The 6207-nt window shown below is 39.9% G+C and overlaps 1 protein-coding gene across 4 annotated transcripts in view; it reads right to left on the bottom strand.

The window, feature by feature from the left end:
- Positions 1-5844, bottom strand: part of LOC116092009 (testin-like) — a 31780-nt gene extending 25936 nt beyond the window's left edge. For 2 of the 4 annotated variants that reach the window (XM_031373389.1, XM_031373398.1), the window contains exon 1: positions 5731-5844. The gene's annotated coding sequence lies outside the window, so the exon portion shown is untranslated. The remainder of the gene's footprint in view (positions 1-5730) is intronic. The other 2 variants (XM_031373393.1, XM_031373400.1) reach the window with 2 other exon arrangements.
- Positions 5845-6207: the final 363 nt, after the last annotated feature.

The following is a 6207-nucleotide window of genomic DNA, read 5'->3' as shown; positions in this document are numbered from 1 at the left end:
AAACCTTAAAAAAGAAAAAAAAATACAAAATAACACAGGTAAATAGGTAGAAGACCGTAAAGAGGAAACACAAAAATCCCTTAAAGAAATATAGGAAAACACAATCAAACAGGTAAAGAAAATGAACAATCCCATGGAAGATATAAAAATGGAAATAGAAACAATAAAGAAATCACAAAGTGAAACAAACCTGTAGTTAGAAAACCTAGGAAAGAGATCAGGAGTCATAGATTCAAGCATCACAAACAGAATTTAAGAGATAGTAGAGAGAATCTTAGGGGCCTAAGATACCTGAGAAAACATTGGCACAGCAGTCAAAGAAAATGCAAGAGGCAAAAAAGCTCCTATCCCAAAACATCCAATAAGTCCAGGACACAATGAGAAAACTAAATATAAGGATAATAGGTATAAAAGTGAGCAAAGATTCCAAATTTAAAGGACCAGTAAATATCTTCAACAAAATTATAGAAGAAAACTTCCCTAACCTAAAGAAAGAGATGCACATGAACATACAAAAAGCCTACATAACTCCAAATAGACTGGACCAGAAAAGAAATTCCTCCCATCCCATAATAATCAAAACACCATATACTTAAATAAAGAAAGACTATTTATTAAAAGCAATAAGGGGAAAAGGTCAAGTAACATATAAAGTCAGATCTATCAGAATTACACCAGACATTGCACCAGAGACTATGAAAGCTAGAAGATCCTGGGCAGATATCATACAGACCCTAAGAGAACATAAATACCAGCCCAGGCTACTATACCCAGTAAAATTCTCAATTACCATAGATGGAGAAAACAAGATATTCCATGACAAAACCAAATCTACATAATATTTTTCTGCAAATCTAGCCCTACAAAACATAATAGATGGAAAAGTCCAACACAAGGAGGGAAACTACACCCAAGAAACAGCAAGAAAGTAATCTTTCAACACATCCAAAAGAAGATAGGCACACAAACCTAATGTCACCTCTAACAACAAAAATAACAGGGAGTAACAATCAATTTCCCTTAATATCCCTTAACCTCAACAGACTCAATTCCCCAATAAAAAGAAATAGACTAACAGAATGGATACATAAAAAGGGCCCAGCATTTTGCTGCATACAGTAAACACACATCAGAACCAAAGATAGACACTACCTCAGAGTAAAAGGTTGCAATACAATTCTCCAAGCAAATGGGCCCAAGAAACAGCTGGCATAGCCATTCTCATACCAAATAAAATCAACTTTCAACCAAAAGTTATCAAAAAGGATAAGGAAGGACACTTCATACAAATCAAAGAAAAAAATCTACCAAGATGAACTCTCAATTCTGAACATCTAGGCTTCAAATGCAAGGGCACCCACATTCATAAAAGAAATATTTCTCAAGCTGAAAGCACACAGTTGTCTCCATCTCCCTCTACCCAAGTAAACCTCTGCCATCCAGTTTCTACCAACAAAATAAAAAAGGTTAAGTGGTTATTCTTCTCACAAAGGATATATCAGAACTTTTGCAACTGAGGAAGACAGTTTCAGCCTTCCCCCTACTGCAAAAAGAGGTGTACATCATCACCTGCTGCCAGAGAAACATCAATAGCTACAATTACTCCTTGGGAGATTGCCACACCTTCTATATCTGTCCAAAGGCATCAGAATGTTCCACATCTGACCAAGGGACTGTGGAACAATTTCTCCAAGGGCATGCTAGGCAATCCATATCATCCCAAGAATCTCAGAAGTCTTCTCTGTCTACCCCAAAGGCTCTAGTATGTTCAACATCTGCCCCAGGGCTTCAGGCTTCAAGGTTTTTTTCATCACTCTCAACATTTTCTCCATGTGCAGGGTAATTATTTCTCTTTCCAATTCAGACTTAAGTTCTACCAAACTTTTGCTATCTGCTCAAGGGTCTAAGGGAAAGTCCATATCTGCAAAGAAAAAAAAAAAAAAACCTCTAGGACTTCTGTCATTAGCCCAAGAAGGTCTGACAACTTCCATGTATTCCAAAGCACCAAATCATATTTTTTGCCTCCAGTCTTCTTGCTGGACAACATTTATCATCTCTCCTAGGGTCCCAGGTATCATCAACATATGAGTAAGGGTATCTTGATAACTTCACTATCTGTCCAAAGTTCTTTAGTAGGGTCGTCTTCTTCCCCAGGAGCTCTGTGTTATTTTCACTTTGCCCAAGAAACAGTAGAACATTTGCTATATGTTCATGGGGTTCAGGAAGCTTTTTCACCTTCACTAAGGTACTTGGTACATTTACTCCCCTCCCAGGAGATTTCAAACTTTCCTCAGTAGCACAAATAATTTTAGGACATATGCCCCTAGCCCCTGCTCAGCGGGGCTCTCTAAATATCTTCATGCTCACCGGTATAACTATTTTTTCAAAGCCTACTGTTAATGATTCTTAAATGCTTTAACTTCCCTTCTAGCCCACCACCTACCAGAGGTAGTGGAAAAGAATTAATACAGGGGAAGTAGACCTCTTTAGAAAAAGCTCTTTAGACCAAATCCCATCTGCTTGTCAGGAATTCAGCAGTTCAGTTCACAGGTCGGCAACAGCAGCTTGATTTAATTATAAACTCTTCATTGATAAACTAGTAGTCCAGTTCAGTAGTGTCAAGATATCAGCATCATTGGTGCAATATAACACCAGAATTTCTAGGCTGTGCCTCTCTCTGATTCTTCTTGCTAAATTATGTTGTGCTAGTTGTGCTAAATTATGCTGGCTTCTTACCTCCACCCGAATGCCTACTGTAATTGTTGATCAGCTTCTAGAAGAGCTGACACCAATTCCTTCCAATCTTGAGGGATCACCCCATGCTGTATAACCTGGGTATTTAGCACTTCTTTAACAAAAGAATACAAACCATAATATACAATAGGCTCTTTAAAATACTTTAGACCTAACATTTTTATCAGTCACCAGGTCAATTAATTACAAGCCTGTCCACCATTGTTAGCAGGTATATGCTGCAAAAAGACAGGGAAGGCTGAAGGTGCCTGTGCAGTTCCAAACAAATTCTCTAGTGGTGCACTTGGCTGTATACAAATCTGTTGTTCCTGTTCCATTTCTGCTCATTTAGTCTCCTGGATGCAGGGAAGGGTGGTAGTTTACCTTCCTGCCTAGTTTGTTTTCCTCTTTCATCATGTTGTACATTCTCAGTCTCATTCACTAACTCTGAATTTTTTTCCTCCTGTTGCTGGCACTTTTTGTTTTTGTTCTATCTGAAAACTCTCGTAAGAGCATAGCCAACTATTCAATCTTCTCTAACAGAACAGAATTGTCAGGTTTGCCATTAAACATTTCCAAGAGTATACTTGAAAACTATGAAGCAAAACCAAAAAACCACCTCTGGTAACAAGGCAGGATACCACCCAGTTGTAGTAGCTTCCATTTTGTCAATCTCCTTAAGAACATTGCTAGTCCCTCATAATTTATTTTCTCTACAATAGAAGCAGAGATACCCATTATGCCTAAGCCACATTGGGCACCACTTGTAACTAATTTTCCATGTGTTCTCCATGGATCTTGCTTCACCATGTTTCTTGTCTGAGCACATGAGTCTATCATAGGAAAACTCCATGTGAGTCTGTCTTAGCTGACATCATTCTGCCAATCATTTAGTTTCCACGGGAGTACATAGCCTTCAGCAGCAGCCCAAGAGGATGTCAGCTACTCTGTTTCTACCAAGTAGGGAATCAAAATAGGCTCTTTCTGTCCAAGAGGAAGAGAAACCTTCCATTAGAGTCAAAGGGGGACCCAGGACTTTGCTTCCTATCATACAGGGGCTCATATCTGTACCAATTCCAAAATGTAGTGTGGCATCATTTTCCTTGATTTCCAAGGAAAATGTAGACATATCATATCCCAACTAGGGGACCTGAGTTCGTCCTTCTCTTAGCAAGAGATAGTCACAGCCTTCCAATATGAACATGGGTCCCCCATTTGTAATCTTTCTGTCATAGGAGCCACAAACATTCACATTCAATCCCATGCAGTCTCCAAGGATCCCCTGGTAAAATGGGAGCTTTAGTTCTATCTTCTCCCCTGAAGGAGGTATCAGACTTTCTCAGTCTGACCAGTATGGCTTCAGAATCTCCTAGTCTCATCAAAAGGAAATTAAATATCCTTCCTTGTTTCAGGTAGCCTCAGAATGTTTCAGGATAAAATAGAGGGCCTCTTAAATACCTGATCTAACAAACTGGGAATGAGAGATGCTCCATGTGACAAAAGAGGATACAGAAATTTTTCTTATAATCAAGAGTGGGTCAGACCTTCAAGCTCTGGCCTAAGAAGCCTCTAACTTACCACTTTTGTCCAATAAGGCACAAAGACTGCCCAGCCTGCAAAATTGGAACCTCTAAAGCAGCCCATCTCAGAAGGAAGCCTTGGACATACTCTCTCTCTTACCAGGGCATCTTCAGTTCTATTTATCCAAAAGCCAACCTCATGTTTTCCCAACATGTGCCACATATGAACAAAGGAAGTTTAAAATGTTTTTCTTCTTGTCAACCATCTGTCAGACCTATGACTTCCACTCTTAGCTGCCTCAGATGCACATGGAGGCATCTCATAAGTCCCTGTGACTAAAAGCATGGCAGGCATTACCCTTCTGATTAGGAGTAGCTCACAATTTTCTAGATAAAAGAACATGCTATATAATTTGTTCCCTGTGGAGAATAGGATGTGCTTCTTCTCAACTGTATGGCACTAGGCCTACTTCATCTTACCTAATAGGTGATAAATCAACTCCTTTTATCTAAGGTGCACTGAGTGCTTCTTATTCTGATCCTCTGACGTCATGACCTCTGTCCAAAGAACAGGACCCTGGTGCCTGAGGTTGGAAAGCCTAAGAGTAGCCAGCAAAGCCCTAAACCCAGCATATATACCTTAAACTTGTTCAGCAGAAATGAAGAAGCTATATCCTTTATACTCAAAATTAAGCAACTTATTATCAGGAAACCTAGCTGGGAACTGCCTCCTGGCATGTGGGAGATTGATTTTACTGCTGCCTGGCATGCATGATATGGAATTCTAGGTTCCATGATGAATTGATAGGGAAATTTTTAGGCCTTCCCTACTACTGAAATTGACCCTTGACCTTCACCTGCTACTCACAAGATTCTGACTTCCCTGCTATCCACAACACAGTATGATACCTTCTGCCAATTAAGAATGATATTCTTAATAGTTCCTGTTTGTGGATGCCTCAATCATTCTCACTCTGCCCAATGGTCCTTCAAATTGTGTTTCTGACAATGTCACCTCAGATTTATTCCTTCAAAGCAAGGAACACCCACACTTTTCCCAATGTCTAAAGTGAAGCTCAAGTCATTTTAAGGCCTCAAGTGGTCCTCTCTCGGGCACACTCTATATAAACCACGAAACCAGATTCACTCCAGTCATTCTCAAGTAGGGTTCAGACCTACCTCTTCAGAACCACAGTTCTTCTAAACTACTATATGGTCCAAGAGGGCTTCTGATCTGTCCTTTCTGAGACAGGGATTCTCAGATCTTTTCCAATAGCCCACCTGCCCTAATCTTATCTGTATAAAACCAAATGTCTCACAAATTTCATCAATAACTCAAGGGGGTTTCAGATTTATCCCTGTAACATCAAAGGTGTCAGACATCCCCCAGTGTTGAAGGGAGAATTAACACACCATTTCTTTGAGGACAAGAAAACCTCAGACATTCACTAATTGCCCAAATGTACCTCACACTTACCAATTTACCAATTCAGGGCAAGGATGTGACATTCACCCTCAATAACTGAAGGGGTCCTGAGACATTCAACTTGGTCAGGAAAGTACTTCAGACCTCCTCAATCTGCCAAGAAGGCCTCAAATAGAATCAATCTGCAATAGAATTTCTGAAGTCACAATGGGGCTTCAGACCTATCCGTCTAGAACCAGAACATTTTTTTTTTGCCTCTACCTAATAACTCCATCAAGTCTTAGATATGCACCCAAAGAACTGAACTAACCCATGACATCAGGGGGTCTAAAAACCTGCTAGAACATCTTCTGAAGAGGTCCTTGGACTTATTTCCTCTAACCATAGTAGCTCATAACTTTGATGGTATGCCAAAGGAGGGCTGCTGTAACAGACTGTGAATAAAAACATTTTAGTCTTCATATGTATTCAGGAGGAGTCTAAGCTATGCTCCTCTGATGAAGCAAGGTGTAGATCTCACTCTGTGCC

Source organism: Mastomys coucha, chromosome X (assembly GCF_008632895.1).
Source record: "Mastomys coucha isolate ucsf_1 chromosome X, UCSF_Mcou_1, whole genome shotgun sequence".
Lineage (NCBI taxonomy): Eukaryota > Metazoa > Chordata > Mammalia > Rodentia > Muridae > Mastomys > Mastomys coucha.
This window is presented reverse-complemented; position numbering and strand designations above follow the sequence as displayed.